Below are 19,290 nucleotides of genomic sequence, written 5' to 3'. Positions count from 1 at the left end.
AACCGCCCGGTTTGGTATCTTCCTGTTTCTGTAGGTCACAGTGCAGGCACAGCTCAGCGGGGCTGTCTGTTCAGGGTTTCACCAGATTGTGACCCCGGTGTCAGCTGGGCTATGTTCCTACCCGCAGAAGGGAAGGCCGTTTTTCCAACTCATACAGGTTGTTGGCAGGATTCTTTTCCTGTGGCCGGAGAATTCACGGTGCCGCCTCTCCAAGGCCGGGAAGAGAATGTCTCCCTCCAGTCTGCCAGGACCTGAGTTTTCCAGCACACGGTCACAGAAGTGACCGTCCAGCCATATTTGCCATCCCGTACTGGTAGAAGCAAGTCACATTGTCAGCCACACTCAAGGAGTGGGGATCAATGCAACAGTGTCACTCACTTGGGGTCACTTGAGGTGTGAGACACACGGTAAGAGAGGCAGTTTGAGTAAAGGGGTATTTCCAGCCAGGAAGGGACAGGTGGGCTCTGACACCAGCCAGGAGGACACAGAGAGGGCCAGAATATTGCTGGGCAATGGTAAGGCTAAAAACTTGACTGTGCTGGGTTGAAGAATTTTGACTTCATTTTAAAAACAGCAGGAGCCAATCATTGTTTTTGAACTTTTTTCTTTTTGAGCACGTATATAAAGATAGGCAGACGATGGGATTGGGCCAGAAACACGATGTTCCTAAAGTTACAGAATCTCAAAAGTGTGAGTTCATATCTGTCCGCACCCCCACTCATGCCCATGGAGTCCTGCTGGCCCAACGTGGCCCAGGTCATCCCACCATTGTCCAGAACTGGCCACATTCTTACAGGAGTCATGTGGAGCGGTACCCACACTTCAAACGACTTGGTGACAAAAGGTCACCCAAGCCTTAGGGAAATGAGCTAATCTGACTCTGGCAGGGGAACGGGCTAGCCCTTCTGGGATGTTTACACAAGTGAGGCTTCCATGGTCAGATGTCAATCATCCCCACCATGGAAGTGCTTAGGGCTTCCAGGAATTCCCCATCTCACCGTGGTCTACTGCCCTCTGCTCTCTGCTCCCCAACTGCCATGAAACAAAGCATTCCAGCAGCAGAGAGCTGCCCTTGGATGAGTCCCTGTCACTGTTATTCTTTTCTCCTGGACTCCCAATGGAAAGGGAAGAAATGTTTTTCCTGGTCCCAAGCTTATCCTCAACACACATGTGTGTCCACTGGCTGGCAAATGCAAACTAACACTTACCAAGAAGATGAGAGAGCATACCAAAAGGGAGCTTTAGAGGAAATTGAGATGATTTCAATACTTATGTTCCAAGCATTCTTCAAATCACAAAGAGGATTTAGAAACAAAACCCAGACTCTTCTAGTTCTTCATTTATTCTTATAGTTACCTAATTGGAATATTTAGAAGGTCTGGAATAACTGCAATTATTTCCTTCCTTCATTTCATTTGTGTCCCACTCACCCCCAAAATACAGTTATTAGTCAGTGATGATAAATATGTCCTTGACAAAAAACATTCAGACTTTACAGAAGTCTACAACATAAAACAGTACAAGTCCTCTGCAGTCCCACCCTCGTCTAGTTAACTGTGTGGAAGTTAATGAAGGGAAACCTCACTGAGAACAGCCTACAGTGGCCAGCAGGATGCTCACTGGGTGACAAGGGCAGACCCCACAGGGACAGACCACCTTGCACAGAGATACTACTTAATTATCCCAGCAGGAGAAAGCAGAGTTTTCTTCTGCCCTGACAACAGCCCAGCCAATGAGAGACTGTCACAGCTCAACCAATGAGAAGTAGTGACAGTCCAGCCAATGCATGGCAATCAGGCTCAGCCACTGAGAAGCCACCATACTTCCAGTTCCCAGTTGACTGTTGACAAACAGCCCCAACCCTCTTTTCCACTATAAGTGAACCTCCTGGGCTCTGTCCTATGGTTTTTCTGTAGGTTTCTTTACCTGAGTTGCAATTCTGTGCTATTCTCGAATAATTGGTAAAGTAACTGGCAACTTTATTTGTAAGGTTAACTATAATGAACAATTTTTAATATGTTCTTTTGTCTATGTATAATTTATAATTTAATATGTTCTTTTGTCTATGTACCAGAAATCGTCTCTTCATTCATTCATTCATTCATTCTGTAACTTGTTTAACTTACTTAACTACCATCTTGAACATCTTTCCTTATGCAGAGACATACATGTTTGGGTTCTATTTTGGCCTTAACTGAACTCGAAGTTCAAGTTAAAATTAGGGAAGTGGATTTTTTACCTGCCTGTGGAATTTCTTCTTCAGATTTTATTTGCTTTTCCTAAGGTTCAGAGAGAGAGAGCACATGGTTTGAATCAAAATGAATCAAAAGTAAGCCAGAAGAATTTTCTGATTCGTTAAACTTCTCTGCCTGTTTTTTTTTAATCAGTGGAGCCAGCAATATTGATAAATCATCCCCTTCCCACTTGCCACCCACCTCCACCATTTCTGAGCTATCAGTTCCTCAGGAGGGCAGAGGGAGAATGGGATGAAGGGCAGGGTCTCCTTCCGGAAGAGGCCCCACACCTTGAGCTTAGGGCACAGCTCAAGGTAGAGACAATCCCGATGTGTTGGCAGGATGTCCTGAGTACTCTGAGACAGCACCATCTGGCTTGCTGCAGCAGGAGGGATCCCTGAGCCTCATACATGCTGCAGGGAGGGCAAGGTACATTAAATATAACTCATCCTTTTCTAACAGAGCAATAGTAGCACAATATATGCTATGTAAGGATATATCATTAGAGATCTTGACTGAGGAACATTTACAGCATGTGTATCGAATGTCTAAAAAGTGGTGAGTCCAGGATTTGGGAATGCAGCAGGGAACAAGCGGGACAACAGCACTTGCCCTTGTGGAGGTGACATGTAAGAGTGTGTGGGAGGATGGCCACAGATGATGAATATAACCCTAGAAGGTGCCATGGGCAGGAATGAAGGAGCAAAGTGGGCCAGGAGTCATGTGAGTGTGTGTGTGTGTGTGTGTGTGTGTGTGTGTGTACGTATGCTGGGGGAGGGGTGGAAAGCTTTGATTTTAAGTTGGTGGTTAAGGAAAGCCTCTGAATTGTTAACATGTGAGTTGAGACCTAAGGAGCCTGTGCTGGTGAGTGAGAAAGCCAGACAGACCCTGGGGAAAAGCATTCTGGGCATGGGAACAGCATTTGCAAAGGTGAGGGGCAGTGAGGGCTTGGCCAATAAGCAGTAAAGAGTCCTCCGTGCTTGAGGTGGACTTAGCAAGGGACAGAGTTTTCAGAATTAAGGTCATAGGGTGAATGGAGGATAGAGCACATAGGGTCTTATAGGCAATTTTTTACCTTTACCTATGATAAGCTGCACATATTTAGAGAGTATAGCTTGGTAACTTTTGACACATGTGTAATTGATAACATCATCACCATAATCAAATATGAACATATCCATCACCAGAAACCTTCCTTGTGCCCCTCATGACTCTGTATCCCTTCCCTCCCAACCCTCCCAGCCTAGTATAGAATGGTTTGGGTTTTTTCCCCAAATGGATATCCAGTTGTTCCAGGATCATTTTTGAAAACTTTGCTTTCACCAATGAATTACCTTTGCATTTTGTAGAAAGTTGGCTTCCTGTGTGTGGGGGTCTCTCTGGATTCTGTTCTGTTTCGATGATCTAGCTCGATCTCCCCACTGATCATGTACTGTCTTGGTTACTGTAGCTTTATAGTAAGTCTTGAAACCACATAGTGTTAATCCTCTGACTCTCTCTTTCTCTCTCTCTCTCTTTTTTTTTTTTTTTTTTTGGTTAAGCAATTCCTTAAGATTTTATTTATTTGAGAGAGAGAGAGAGAACATGAGTGAGCAGGTGGGAAAAGGGGCAGAGCGAGAGAGAGAATCTCAAGCAGACTCCTCACTGAGTAAGGAACACCTCCTGGGGCTTGATCCCATGACTGAGCCCAGATCAAGAGTCACGTGCTCAACCTACTGAGTCACCCAGGTGCCTCTTCTTTTTAAAGTTGTTTTGGCTCTTCTACTTCCCTTACATTTCCAAAAGGATTTTCAGAATCAACGTGTCCTGTTTGCTGCAAAAGATACTCTGGGATTTCTGATTGCGATTACATTTACAACATACATTAAAATGAGGGATGTTGAGACCTTCACCACACTGATTCGGGCCATGAACTTGGAACATCAATCCAATTTTTAGTTTCTTACTTTTTCTTGGTGATGTTTTGTGGGTTTTGCACATGGTCAAATCTGTCCTAAATATTTCATATGTTTGATACTACTATAAAAAGTGTTCTTTAGTGCTCGCTTCGGCAGCACATATACTAAAATTGGAACGATACAGAGAAGATTAGCATGGCCCCTGCGCAAGGATGACACGCAAATTCGTGAAGCGTTCCATATTTAAAAAAAAAAAAAAAGTGTTCTTTAAATTTCAACTTGCAATTGTGTGTTTCCAGGATAGAAAGATAGCATTTGTTTTGACACATTGATCTTGTACCCTGCAACTTTGCCAGACTCTGGTATTAGCTCTAGTGAGATTTTTGTGGACTCTTGTTGGGTTTTTCTACAGAGGTGATCAGGCTATCTAAAGACAGTTTAACTCCCTTTCCAGTCTAGATCCCTTTACTTTCTCTTCTGTGATTTATTTTACTGACCAGACCTTCCAGTAGCATGTTGACTAGAAGGGGTAAGAGTAGGTGTCCTTGCCTTGTTTCTGATCCTACAGGCCAAGATTTCTGGTTTTCACTATCAAGAAATGTTAGCAGTGGGTTTTTCACAGATGCCTGGGGTCAGCCACACTGAGCCATGGCTAATACCTACACAGACACACACACACACACACACACACACACACACACACACATTTTATAAATTGGCTGAAATTCAGTGTAGGGTAGTGATGGCTTCATTCATGGGAGGTACTGGTCTGTAGTCTTCTTGTAATGTCTTTCCTGTTGGAGGCAAGATAATGGCTTCACCGACAAGCAGGGAAGTGTTTCCTCTCCAAGTTTCTGGAGGAGTTTGTGTAGGGAATATTATTTCTTCCTTTCACATCAGTGAAGCCATTTGGGCCTGGAGTTTTGTCGGTGGAAAGGCTTTCAACCACAAATTCAATTTGTTAGATGGATATATGGTTATTAAGGTACACATTTCTGTTTGAGTGAGCTTTGGTCATTTCAAAAAAAAATTATTCATCTGAAGTGTCAGATTTACTAGCATAAAGTTGTTCATAATATTCCCTTAAAATCCTTTTTTATCTGCAGAGTCTGTCCTGTCACCTCCTCATTCCTGATACTGGTCTTGTGTGTCTCGTCTCTCCTTTCCTGACCTGTCTGACCAGAGACGTGTCACTTTTAGTAAGAACTAGCTTTTGGTTTCACAGGCTGTCTCTGCTTTTTTCTGTTTTCCATGCTTCTGGCTTTCACTCCCATCTCGGCTCATCCCGTTCTCCATTCACACTGAATTCGTTCACTCTTCTTGCTCGCGTTGTCCCAGGTGGAAGCCAAGGTCATTGGTGTGCGGCCATCGGTTTTCTCTGACACAGGCGTGGGCGCTGGGAAGCGTGGCTCTGGTGGTCCTAGCAGTCTTCACGGGCTCTGTTTCCATTTTCATTTAGTTCAGTTATTTTCTTGTCTTCCTGTGGCCTGGGTCGTTGTATTTCTTGTCTTCTTGTCTTCCTGCCCCTCTGAAACGTGGGTCATTGAGAAAGTGTGGCACTTACTTCCCAAATATGCATGAGTTTTCCCCATGTCCTTCTGCTCTTGATTTCTATGTCAAGAAATCCATTTTTGCTAGGGAATGTGCTCTGGATTCCCCGAATCTTTTTAAGTTTATTGAGTCTCATTTTACGGTCCATAATATGGCCTGTCTAGGTTCAAAAGTACCCTTGAAGAAGTGCCTATTCTGCTGTTCTGGGTGGCATGTTCCCCGAATGTTGGGTCCAGTTGTCTGCTAGCGATGTTCACGTCTGCTGTGTCCTTACAGGTTTTCTCTACTGGTTTTTTCATATTGAGAGTGGGCAGTATTAAACGCCTACTGGACACGTCCACTTTCCCCCTATTTACAACAATGCTGCATTGAACAGGACCATACATTTGCTTGTGGCCTGGTGTCTGTTTCTTCCAGAAAGCCATGCCACTCTGCTTCCACCAGCAGTGTTCAGCATGCCCATGTCCCCAGCCTCTCTTGACTCTGAGGTCACATGTTTGGTCTCCACCTTTCTGTAGTGTCCCCAGATCCCATGTCCCCAAATGGCGGGCTCTCGTGCAGGGGGAGGCCCAAACCTTCCCCTCATGACCTGGCCCAGCATTCCCCCCAGCACCGTTCCCCCACCAGCATCTGTCTCTGAAGCCCAGTCCTCCTCCTACCACTCAGGGGGAGAGACATTCCAGGGGAATGGGCTTCTATAGGACACCACTGACAGCCCGTCTCCTGTCCTGTGTCCTGCGGGGCTCAGTGATTCTCACCCACACTCCGCCTCTCCCTCCTCCCTCACCCCTCAGCATGGTTCCCATATCCTTCTGTGAAGCCTGTGCTCAATGCCCTTCCCCATGAGCTATCTGTGTCTGGGACATCTGGACAAGTCGCCAGGAGGGCCCACAGGAGCTCATAGGCTGGTCATGGAGGATGAGGGAGGGGGCCACTGCCCATGGGAGGAAGGGATGTCTAGGGATGGAGGGACCCACTCTAGCCCTTTTCTTGGATGTTCACACCCAGCAAAGCACACGCTCCCCACTGGTCCCAGAGAGGTGACCCCTGGGCCCCTTCAGCCCCATGACTGACCCCCCCCCAGTCACATAAAGAGGCATGAATCCGTGGCCTTCCAGAGTTCACCCAGAGTCACCCATGGAGACTGGACACCACAGGCACCAACATCCCCTGCTCTCCCCAACACACAACTGTGAGAAAAGGCAGGGGCCAGTCCCGAGTCTGGGCTGGTCTTCCTCATCCTGCTGATGTTCACAAGTGGCCCTGCTCTCAGGAGTGTTTTCAGCCCCTGAGGTCATGCTGAGTAAATATCCACAGAGATGTCCCCTTTCCTCTGGAGGACCCTTGAGGGGAGAGAGGTGGCTGTGGCAGAGAGCCACTTTCCCCGAGGAAGCCGCCTGTGGGAGGGAGTCTGGGCGGCCATGTGCGCTGAGGAGAGCCATGGGTCCACCTGAGCCTGAGCAGAATGGACCGCCACACAGGGATGGTCACTTCTGGGGGCAGGCAGGGCTTGGCCTTTGTCTTCTCTGTTCCCCACAGAGCTCCTCAGGGGGATGCTGCGAAGCACAAGGGAAGTATGTGGTGGCTCCCCCAACCTCACTGGCTCCTCAGGGTAGCTCTGCGTACCTAGCACCATCCTGCCTCCCTGAGTCTCAGTTTCCTGGCCCATCCAGTAGCTCTTCTCGATGCCAAAGAGTTTGGGAGACTCACACTGAAATGCTCAGGAGGTCTCGTGGAAAGTGCATGTGCACACGCACACACACGTGTACACTGGGCATTTCTGCTACCACACAGCACCCTGGGCTCTACTGTAAGTGGGTCCCCATCCAAGCCCTGAGGTGCTCTCACCATGTGAGAGTGAGTCTCAAGTCCTCCTTGGGGGAGGCTCTGGCAGAGGAGGACACCGGGAGAGAAGGGTCTGCTGGGGCATTTCCGGAAGGAGTGCCAGATCTGGGCCAACTCTGGGCACAGTCTCACCTGAGTGACCTCAGGAGCAGGAGTCGTACCCTATGAAGTTGAGACTGTTTTTTCCAGTTTCTGGGAATTCCCTGGAAACTGTGTTTTTAACAGTGGGCTAATTTAAACAGATTTTTATGTGTGGTGTAGACAAGCAGTTGGGTCTACAGTTCCAGCACACACTTGGGACCTCTGGTTTGTGGTGACTCTGGGTGGCTGGCCCAAGGCCCCGAGGAGGCCGATCAGGAACACGAGGCCCGATAGGCTATGGCAGGGGAGCAAACGCATTTCTCCCACTCGTGGCTGGCCAAGGGCACCGCCTCCTGGAATGTGACCCGCCCGGCCCACCGTCCTACCCTGCCAAGTCTCAGGCCACTGCTGCCGGCTGGGAGGCCACAGGCTCTCAGAAAATGCTGGAAGGAGTGGCCCATTTCTGTTCCTCATTCCTCAGGGATATCACACACCTGAGGACCCACAGCTACTCCATCCTGTCCGTCTGTCATTCCCTGTGTCCCAGTCCTCCTCCACCATGACCTGGCCCCGACCCTGCACCCTTCTGCCAGGCCAACCTTTCCAGTGTGCTTCCTGGCCACATCTGGCAGCTGGGCACCTGACCTCCACTGTCCCTCGCTGCTGGATTCTGCTCACTATGGGCTGCTTCTGCCCTGGGCAACTGGACGCATCTCCCTCCCCCTGCGTTCTGGTACATCCCAAACCCAAACTCTGCCTCAGTTGGCAAGTGCCAGCCCCAGGCGCTGGGCGCTGGGGCTGCTGAAGAGATCAGATTGGGTGGACACAGTTTCTAAACCAAGAGTCTGCCGAAGGGAAGCAGAGGCACGAGCAGGCCGCAGGTATGGCTCTTGGACCTCGAATGGAGGGACATCTGATTAGCTGGGACAGGGGGTTGGGGAGGGAGGGGGCCGACAGGAGGGAATGGGCGTCGGGCCCACCACAGGAGCCGCGGGAGTAGAGTGCAGAGGCTCAGGACTCCTGTCAGATCATGTCTGAGTGGGGAGTGAGCTACATGTGGGCTGGTGGCTGGCGGCGGTGTTCCCTGTCATCTGTGTGTCCCCGCTGTGTTTTTACAGGTTTAATTACATCTCTCCAGGACCTTGGACTTGTCAAGTGCTCTTCAAGATGACCCAGCAGGGTTTCCCCAGTAGGCGCTGAACTGATTAAAAAGAAAATTGAAAATCTTCACACCTCTGCCCCGCTGTAATGAGGAGTGTTAGTCCTGCAAATCTCTGGGTTAGAATTTCTCCAAAGCCTCTGGTCCAGTCCAACTGCCTTTCCCTGGCAGCAGGTGACCATGGTGACGGATGGGAGGGGCGCTCCTTGGTGAGAGCCTCAGTGCTGACGAGTGCAGGGCCTTGATCATCTATCTGGCTCCCTCGGCCCCTCATGGGCACCCAGGGCCCTGAGGTCCATTCCACTGAGTGGGGGGCACCACTGCTCCAATGGCAGTTTAAGGACGGCCCAGTGACTCCTACCTTCACAGCCTGGGGGACCCCTCCCCATGAGCGATGAGGGTCAGAGCTGCTTCTTAAGCAGAAGACAACACACCAGTGGGATGCCCTTCTGGGGTTAAGTGTGCAGGACCCCAGCTGCTGTCTCACTCACCCTTTTAGCTCCCCTGAAAGTGCCTGTTGTGCTGTGAGCCACCTGTGGAGGGGCTCCGACCAAAGTGACCAGGAACCGAGTCCTGCCAAGGACCCAAGGACTGCATGACTGAGCGTGGAGGGGTGCTCTCCCTCTCAAGCCTTCAGGCCAGACCTCGAGCTGGAGCCCAGACTCCTGACCCACAGAGACACAGACACTAAGAGATTATTGTTTTAGCTGCTCATTTTGGGGGCAATTGATGTTGAGTAGACAAGTAGATTTTGTGACTTCGAGCCAGGGAGCAACCCCCGCCCCCGCCTGGAACCTGGGCCTGTGTGCCCCTCCCCCAGCTCCCAGGATGGGGCAGGGTGCCAGGGAGCCCCACCCCCCTGAACCTGGGCCTGTGCACCCCTCCCCCAGCTTCTGGGATGAGGCAGGATGCCAGGGAGCCCCAACCCCCCTGAACTTGGGCCTGTGTGCCCCTCCCCCAGCTCCCAGGATGGGGCAGGGTGCCAGGCAGCCCCACCCCCCCTCTTGGAACTTGGGCCTGTGTGCCCCTCTCCCAGCTTCCAGGATGGGGCAGAGTGCCAGGGAGCCCCACCAGCCTGAACCTGGGCCTGTGTGCCCCTCCTCCAGCTCCTGGGATGGGGCAGGATGCCAGGGACCCCAAAACTCCCCAAACCTGGGCTTGTGTGCCCCTCCCCCAGCTCCCAGGATGGGGCAGGGTGCCAGGGACCCCAACCCCCTCACCCCAGCCCCCGACCTGCATGCCCCTCCCCCAGCTCTGGATCCTTTGGCCTCTAGCAGCCCGGGCTGTGTCTCTGCCTCACAGAAGGCCCTGGAGGCCCTAGTGCAGGGTTCACACCCCAGGGACGACAGCCTGGGGCAGGAGTCTAGGTGTGATGGCAACCGGGGATATAACCCAGGGACCAGGCCGGGTGGGGTTCACCCAGAGTCATGCCCTTGCTCAGCTTCTCATCCTTCCCCACCCAGTCCCCCCGCCCCAGCTACAGGCCCAGACTGATTGGCCTCTAGCTCAGAGTCATCCCTGGGTCTGGGGTCTGTTTCTGGGAGGACTAGAGTTGAGAGGGTGGGAAGGCAGCCATAGCCCCTGTGGTATGACTAGGGAGCCGGGACCTATATGAGGTGTGGGCATGGCGGCCGTGTCCAGGCACCTGGCCTATGGCAGGCAGGGGAGAGTCAGGCTCACAGCAAGGACTCCAAGACCCTGTCCTGGATGGCAGGGTTCCTGAGGGGGTGCCTGCTGACTCAGCTGGGCCAGAAGGCACCCAGCACCCTGTTCCCAGCCCACACGGCCCGCTGCCCATCAACCCCATTGACACTCGGGTAGCCATGGGTGCTGTCCCCCTTGCATCCATATCCCCTGGGACCCTCCGACCTGCTGACCGGCTGTGTGAGCACGGACCAGAATAAAACCTAACCTGGCCCCAGCCCAGCTGTCATTCCTATACATCCCGAAGACCAGAGAAACCTTGGGTCGAATGCCATGCATGGTGGAGTGGGAATGTGTGGGGCGAGGGTAGTGGGGTGGGGTGAGGGAGAAGGAGAGGGCATGGGTGTAGTCACACAGCACAGGTTGTGGCCTGATGGCCTGGCCCATTGGGCTCTGGGGGTCCCCCCCAACCAAGGCTGGAAAGAAGCCGGGTGGGGATTGCAGGGGTTAGAGTGAGAGGCAGCCTCTGCTGGGGGTAGATGAGGTTGTGGGAAGGGTCTCAGTCTTTGTCAGCCCTCCTGTCTACCCTCCAAGGAGTGCCCCTCCCAGAGGGACCTGGAACACCATTTGGATAGGGTCCCTGGCCAGCTCTCAGCGCCCCAGCCCCACCCACTGCCCTCTGCAGAATGGTCATATGACTTGGTGGCTGGGAACCTTCTCATTCCCTGGCTGGACTGCCACAGGCAAGTGCTGGATTGACCTACGTTTGTGTATCTCAGGCCACGGGGGTCCTGGGAATCACCATTTGGAGAAATAGTGGCATGTCATGAAAAAGGACAGACGACGTGGGGATACTAATGAAGTCTTAGAAATATGGAGGGACTCATTCCGCTCCAGGCAGGAACAACAAAGTGAATTCAAAGATCAGTCCTTTCCTAAATTAACTGATTTTAAACAAAATTCTCCTATAGTCCCTGCGAACTTTCAGATGGACTTCAAAGCAATGTTGAAAAGCATAACCAGGCTCGTGTATAATTAATGTTGTAAAGCAGTAGTTACATTCATTGTTAAAAACTTTACTTATTTATTTGTTTGAGAGAGAGGGCGCGTGCATATGCACAAACAGGAGGGAGGGGCAGAGGCAGAGGGAGAAGCAGGCTCCCCACTGAGCAGGAAACCCGACATGGGGTTCGATCCCAGGACCCTGAGATCCTGACCTGAGCTGAAGGCAGAAGCTTCACAGACTGAGTCCCCCAGCCACCCAAGACACATTTGGAAAAGGAAGTGTCATAAGGAGTGGCCAGTCCAGGCAGACATTACAGCATGTTGTAATGATGCAGCCTTCAGCTTGGCAGCAGTGCCATTGAGTGAGGTCAGCGGGACCCAATGCAGCGAGAGACCGAACCCGTTACACCCAGAAACCTCATTTCTGCCAGGGCAGGTGTTCTGGGAGCAGAGCTCCAGGTGGGTTCTTGGGGTTCTCAGGAGGCAGGGAGGGAGGGAATCAGCAGGCAGGGGGAGACCTGGACTGAGCTAGTCAGCCCCCGTCCCACAGGAGCTCCCGAGTCCCAGTGGCTCCATTGACCCAGAGCTGGTGCTGGCCGGAGGCAGGGCTGACCTGCTAGAGCTCCACTAATCACTGACCTCGTTTGGCCCTCAGGGACCAGGGGGCTTCTGTTTGGCCTAGGGCAGATCTCTGGGGAAGGGGCAGCTGTGGACAGCAGCCAGAATCGATGAAGGAGACCCGAGCCCAGCCGGCAGCACCTACTGTGGTATCGAGGGACAGGGCACACTCTTGTGATGCTCCCGTCATTGGTCATGATGTGAAACATTTACGCAAGGATTTTTGCCAATTTCCCCACTGGGTTGTCTGGCTATTTGCTGCTGACTTGCTCTTTATATGTTCTCTGCTAATAAATGCATGGCAGATCTCTCCTCCGAGGCTTGGACTTCTTATTAATGTTTTACGCTGAAGAATGGTTCCGTCTTATTAGCAACAGCCTGACCCTTCTTTACTGAAATTCCGGGAGGGCTTGGAGCACCTCATCTCCTTCTGCCTCTGCCTGAGCAAACAACCCTTCCAGCAGCATGGGCCCTTGAAAATCATGAACTCTGATTAAAATAAGAAGGGAGGGGCGCCTGGGTGGCTCAGAGGGCTAGGCGCCTGGGTGGCTCAGAGGGCTAGGCCTCTGCCTTCGGCTCGGGTCGTGATCCCAGGGTCCTAGGATTGAGTCTGGCATCAGGCTCTTTGCTGAGTGGGGATCCTGATTCCTCCTCTCTCTCTCTGCCTGCCTCTCTGCCTACTTGTGATTTCTGTCTGTCAAATAAATAAATAAAATCTTTTAAATAAATAAATAAATAAAATAAGAAGGGAGAATGCATTTGTCACAATTCTTTCTGCCGGAGAGTTGTAGTTGGAGGGACTCAGTGTGGCGCAGACTGAGTTAAGACGGAATTGCTACTGCAGGAAACAGGGTTCTCACTCAGCGTCTCGCCTCTGGAAACTCACTGAGTGTGACAGTTACAATTTAGGGGTTGTGAAGTGAATTTCTCTGTGGGCTAGACATTCGTGTGGGTATTAATTTGTTAAATTTTGGAGGTTGTTCACATCCCCCCTGATTTTCTGCTTTAAAAATATCCGGTGGAAGAGGGAAGCTCCCACTTCCCCATGCACTTACTGGAGCATATGCGGAGCCGGGAGTGCCCAGCCATGTGCCCATGCAGTCTTCAGGCCACGCCCCCTCCACTGAAGCAAGCCCCACACAGGCCACAGTGACCATGAAGGTGGATGCAGAGTGGTCCCTCCCCAGGATAACAGCCCCCAGCGCTCTTGCTACTGTGTAAGCAAGAAGGGCCAGAGCACACGCACTCCCCATCCCGGAGGCCAAATCCCTGTCCCAGGCCACGTGGGTTTTCCTGGTCAAAGTCTGTGGCCAGCCCTGGCCCATGTTCCAGGGATGCTTGCGGCTCTGAGAGCCATGGTAGGCTCTGGCTTTATGCTAGTGTAACTAGAAGACCCTGACCTGGACAGCAGGGGACCCCAGGAGAGGCCAGGTGCCCCCAGGATGGGGTGGTCGCCCTATGGGGAGGCCCTCCCCACCCTGTCTGTCTCAGCAGTGAGCTTACATGATGATAACTCATTCCAGTAAGTTCCATCTGTTTCCCCAAACCTGGTCTTCACTCCTGTCATAATCCATTCTGGGCCCTGCCAATTGGTACGGGCTTGCTGCTGGATTTGGGGTCCGTACTCTCCTGGGGAAGGTGTCTTCATTTCCTGCCTCTCACAGAAGTTTTGCCTCCTCAAGCATGCTGGAGGGCTCGCCTGCATGCCCACACTCCCTCTGAAGCCCCTCCAGCCCCTGGGTTAGCTCAGGGAAGGCAATGGAGGTGATGGGGACCCTACCAGGTCGGAGACAGCAGCTGCACTCCTGGGCACCCTGTCTCCAGAGCCCTTGTCCTGGGAGAAGCTGGCTGCCATGCGGGACCCAGGGAAAGGCCCACATGGTGGAGACGGGGAGCGGAGAGCATCAGACCAACAGCCCTTGAGGCCACAAAGAACACATGAGTGAGCTGGGACATGGACCCTCCCCCTGGCCTTCATGTGGGAGGGTGCCCCGAGAGCCAGGTGGCAGAGGCACCCACCCAGCCACGCCCAGACTCCTGGCCACAGAGACGGCAAGCTAATGCAGTCGTAGTTTCCAGATGCTAAATTTGGGAGGCAGTTTGTCACACTGCTGTTGGTTATTAATACAATTATCAAATAGCCTCAAATGTCTTCTGGACATCTGTTAGAAATATCACTTTTTTTTCCCTTTATGCCTTCAGTGTAATAAAATGTCTCCTCATAGGTCCTGGACGGGTAGATCTGTCATCAAGGGTGCACTCAGGCACCTAAGGGCCCGCTTCCACCTTGCCTGCCTCCCTCCTAGTCATCCGTGGTCATGTGAGCCACACCGTGTCTGGCAGCCATGCCTCACGGCCACATCTGTCCCTCGGCCACCCCACCAGCCCCGAGAGGCCTACGTGCATGCGGGGAAAGGGAAGGGCCCAGGCAGTGGGGCTGATGAAGGTTCCCAGCATCCCTGCCTCAGTCTCCCTGCCAGCCCTGAGCTAGGCTGGCACTTCCTTGTCCATTCCCAGCGGCCTTTCTGCTTAGAGCTGAGGGCGCCCTCCCTCTCACACGGTGCCTGCCTGGTGTGCCTCACCCAGGGAATGAACCCCACCCTCGTGGTCCATGTTGTCATGATGCAAATGCCCCGGGCCCCCTGATGCTTCTCTGGCACGGGTCTGGCTCCATTGTCTTACTTTCCTGGTTCACAAGTGCTCCCCCGGAGCTGACCGGCCTTCCGCCCCGGAGGAAGGGATGCACAGGGAGACGCGCTGTTTCCTTCTTCCTGGAGCCATCTGTCCTGCCCCTGCTGGGCAGCCAACCTGGGTGGCCGGAGTGCAAGGCGTTCTCCGCCTCCTGGCAACATCCCCGGGCCTGCCCTTAGCACCTGTTGCGCTCCCCGTGGACCCCCCGGTGCCGGCCGTGCCAGAGTGGCCTGAGGAACGAGGAGCGGGCCGGGCGCGGTTTCCTTCACAGGAGGCACGCTGAGCCTTCTCACCCACATATTCTAGTGCATTTCTGACATTTTCCTTCTAGACATGTCATGTTATATTGGTTTGTGTTTTAGAACAAATTCTCTAGTTCATTGTCTCTCTTTCAACGTCTTTAGGTCTGTCATCTCACTGAATTTTAAAAATGCATCCAAATTTGTGTTTTAAAATAGCTTTCTGGCCTTGTTCTGCTAAGGAAAGACTTTCCCTCCCTACCCTACATCACATAATCACATAACATTGTTTTTATGTGTTTTTAAAACATGTAAATCTCTTAATCTCTTTGAAATTAATTTTTGCAAGGTAGCAAAACTTCACTTCTTTTAAGCATAAAATACAGTCAATCAGCATCTGAAAAGATTTTCATCTTACTAATAATTTTAAAACTGAATCCGAGGTCACAAGCGGGCATCTGCTGCCTCCTTGAGCGGCTGTATGACAATGATGGGTGTCCACAGATGCCCACAGAGCAGAGCCCCCCCCATGCTCCTGCATTACTGATGGAAACCCAGCCCCACACTGTCCATCAAACCTTAATTTATGCATAGTTTTGACCCAGTAATGGCACCTCCAGAAATCTGTCTACAGAGCTCTCACACGAGCATACAAAGATGCTCATTGTGGCATTAGTTTTTATTCTAAATAAATAAAACCAGGCCAAGTGTCTATCAAAATGGAGTTGGTTAAATAAACCAGCGTACATCCATAATTTAATGTGGCCCTTAAAGCAGATGGAAATATATGTGCGTCTTTTTGCATATATATATGAGGTGTGTCGTGTGTGCAAACATACATATTTATATGGTGTAGAAATTATATATGTTTTATCTATCGTACAAATCTATGTATGAGCTGTATCTATATTTATCAATGTGGGAAATAATGCAAGGTAACTTCTACGGACAAGTGCAAATGCTAATGAATAGAACAGTGTTAACACTAGAATCCCGGGCTTTAAACAATTATATTTCTGTGCATTTGGCGCAAAGACTGAAAGGACAGCAAGCCCTGGTGAGATTTCCACGGACTCTTTTCTACCTTTTTCTTACAGTCTCCGAATGTGTGACTTTGTAACAATGGCAGTGATCAGACATTTATTTTATAAATGAAAGCAGTACAGCTGTTTCTCACAGGACCCGCTCCATTGTAAACAGCTGGGACAATAAACATGACGGACCCTGAGGAAGGAGCTTTCTCTCCTCAGGGAGAAGTTGCGTCCCAGCAGCGGGAGAAACACCATCCAGAATGGTGTCTTCCGTCAACCTGTACTGGGCCCCCCACCTTTCCAGAGGGACCCTGAGGCCGCGGCTGTACCCCTGGGCATCTATGAACAGAAGGCTGTGGGTGAAGCCACCAGTGTTCACTGGTACTATTTCTTTTCATCAAGCCCACACCAGGCCACGTCTGTCCACAGTTCCATGTCTGTCCACAGTCCCACATCTGTCCACAGCCCCACATCTGTCCACGGTCCCACATCTGTCCACGGTCCCACGTCTGTCCACAATCCCCTGTCTGTCCATGGTCCCCTGTCTGTCCATGGTCTCCTGTCTGTCCATGGTCCCCTGTGTGTCCACGATCCCACATCTGTCTATGGTCCTCTATCTCTCTATAGTCCCACATCTGTCAACGGTCCCCCGTCCATATGCAGTCCTGTGATTTTGTCTGCCCTCACTGAGGCCTCTGAGGAAAAGCTGGACCTCTGCTTTCTATGACCATTTCCCAGGAGCCAGCACCATGAAGGACAGAAGCCAGAACACCCAGGTGACCATGACACCAGAGGGGAGAAGTGGAGAGACAGGACCGTTCCCCAGGGTTCAGTGAGGCTACCAAAGGGCTGTGGGCCGGTGCTAGGAACCGGCAAGCTTTCTGGGGAAGACGGTGACTGAGGAAAAGCCAGAGCGGGCAGGTAGGTGGAATCTGGGCAGAGGTCACCCTGACCACTGCTGGAGGCCTTCTGCTCCCCATCTATGTGTGACACATCCATGTGTGAACCCCCACTCTGTGCAAGGCCAGTGCAGAATGCCAGAATCTTCAAGTGCGGGGGTGGATGTGACCATCGGGAGCCATGGGGAGATGGAGGTACTGAACACCCCCTGCTCCTACAGCATGTGCGCTGAGGGTAGAGGAGAGCCAGACGCCCCATGCCCCGGCTGACCTGTATGGGCTGCACCACTGACAGATAGCCTCCCTGAGCCCAGAAGAAGCGGGGAGCATGGAGTGCCACCCAGGCCTGGCCGGGGTCAGCAGGGTGCCGAGGGTCAGGCCAGCTCTGGATCTCCCCTGGACAGCACGGGTCCTGGAGGGTGTGAGGACAGCCATCCAAGGAGATTGGAGGGAGGGGCGGCGGGAGGAGGCGAGAGCCAGGAGCGACATGTCAGGGAACCTTATTAATCACACCGTGCACTAATACTAATTACATTAAAATTAAATTGGCAGTCACTCAAGCAGAAAGCATGCATTTGGCACCCCTGACCATTCCCAGCCAGGGTCCCTGGGATTCTCCTGTCCTCCATCCTTTCTGGCCCAGCTCGGTGGCCCTGCCTGTGTCTCCTTGAGCCCCAGGACCACTCGTCCAAAAAAGCGAGGTCAGAAGCCCACCTGTTCCACGTCCAGCCCAAACACCAGACACCAGCTCGGGGTCATGTGCTAATGGGACAGAAACCCACCTTTGGCTAGGAGGGCACCGAGGACAGGGCCGTTCCTGTCACCTCAGCCGGTCAGCCACATGGCCAGCCTGGGTCCAGGAACTGACTTACACTCTGGGCGGCGTAGGACTCTGGGGATTTCTCTGCACCACGGGCCAGAACCTCCCACAGGAACCTTCCGCTCTGCTGTTATCTCCTGTCCTACCAGCCAGCTCCTCTTCCCTCTGAAGGAGGTCACTTGATTAGCTGTGATGGGACTGGCCTTGAATAAGGAAGTGGCAGCTGGAACCCAGGCCAGAGGATTCCTGCTGGTCTCACTGTCCTGGGCTCGGGTGTGGTCAGCCCTCTCCAATGCCCAGGACTCAGGATTGGAGACCTCAGGTCTGGGTGGACATCTGGGGACTCTCCCTGTGGGGACGCCGACTGGAAACAGCCCTTGGTGCCCCACCCTCCACTCTCACCACACCCCCCGCCCCCAGCAGGCTCACCTGAGTGGTGACAGGTCCCCTCTCTCCTTCTGAGCCAAGGCCCCATGAGGCCCCAGCACGTTCAGGTGGGATTGGCTCCCTGCAGACCGTTCCCAGACAGACAGAGCTCCCTTCCCAGGCCTCACTCAGGCAGATGGGGCCACCAGACCCCAGCTCCCTGACCTTGGTACCCGTCAGTGACCCTCCAGTCCTCGGCCTCTTGGCCTGGAATGCCAGGGGGTTCAAGGCTCCCAGACGGACGTCCCTGGACCCATGCCTCTGGCCAGGCCTGACCCATGTCTGCTCTCATCCACAGCTACCTTCACTCCCTCTCCTCTCTTTACACGGAAACACAGTCGTTCACCCATCCTGCTCCGCGCTGTCCAAGACATCAGGACAGGACAAGAGCCCCTTAGCAAGGTGTGTTCTTCTTGCCCTTTCTTCTGGAAGCCCAGCTGGCCAGCTTACTGGCTACCAGCCTACCCCAAAGGTGCCCTCCCCTGGCAGGTGTGGGGTGGGAGGGGCAGCGGGGGGCGGGGGCGGGGCTGAGGGCCACTAGCCAGCCAGCCTCTACTCTATTGGTAGACACAGGAGCTCCCTCCACACCGTGTGGTAGATGCTGCCCTCTGAGGCCATCCAAGACCAAAGCTGGCCGGGCCTCCTGCGCCAGAGGGACGGGGCTTTCCTACTCAGCGGTGTTGGTGTGAGGGGTGCACGGGGCCAGTCCCCTCTCCAGGGCTGCTGCGGCCCAGGCTGCCTCACCGCAGAGAGAGCAGGGGGAAGGAGGAAGGGGGAGGGAGGGGTCGACCCCATCCACATCACGGCCCCCTGAACACCTGTGTGTGGGGGAGGGCTTGGCCAGTGCCATCCTTCTCCTTCATGCGAACAAAACAGAAGCCAGCCTCTCTGGTTCTGAAAACCCAAAGGAAGACCCCAGGCTGGAACACAAGTGGTGAGAATCACCTGTGGCCTCCCGGGTGCCCACCAGGGCCCTCCTGGAGCACCTGCTGTGAGCAGCCCCACAGGCAGGGTTAGAGATGGCGCGGGGGGGGGGGCTCCATGTCTGTTGGCTTGCACTCACCCTTCTGTGCATGGCCCTGGGCACGTGACAGGGGCATGGTGGGGGAGGGAACACTGGGCAGCGGGAGCCAGCCCTCCTCTCACCCG

General features: G+C 52.9%; 1 non-coding gene across 1 annotated transcript; it reads left to right on the top strand.

Moving 5' to 3' along the window:
- Positions 1-4,272: 4,272 nt before the first annotated feature.
- On the top strand, positions 4,273-4,379 carry LOC123388032. Its single transcript, XR_006602566.1, has one exon. It is a non-coding gene; the product is annotated as a U6 spliceosomal RNA (small nuclear RNA).
- Positions 4,380-19,290: the final 14,911 nt, after the last annotated feature.

This window comes from Mustela putorius, unplaced genomic scaffold (assembly GCF_011764305.1).
Source record: "Mustela putorius furo isolate JIRA1106 unplaced genomic scaffold, ASM1176430v1.1 tig00003869_pilon_pilon_pilon, whole genome shotgun sequence".
Taxonomy (NCBI): domain Eukaryota; kingdom Metazoa; phylum Chordata; class Mammalia; order Carnivora; family Mustelidae; genus Mustela; species Mustela putorius.
The sequence above is the reverse complement of the archived record's forward strand: the minus strand, read 5'-3'. Positions and strand labels throughout refer to the sequence as shown.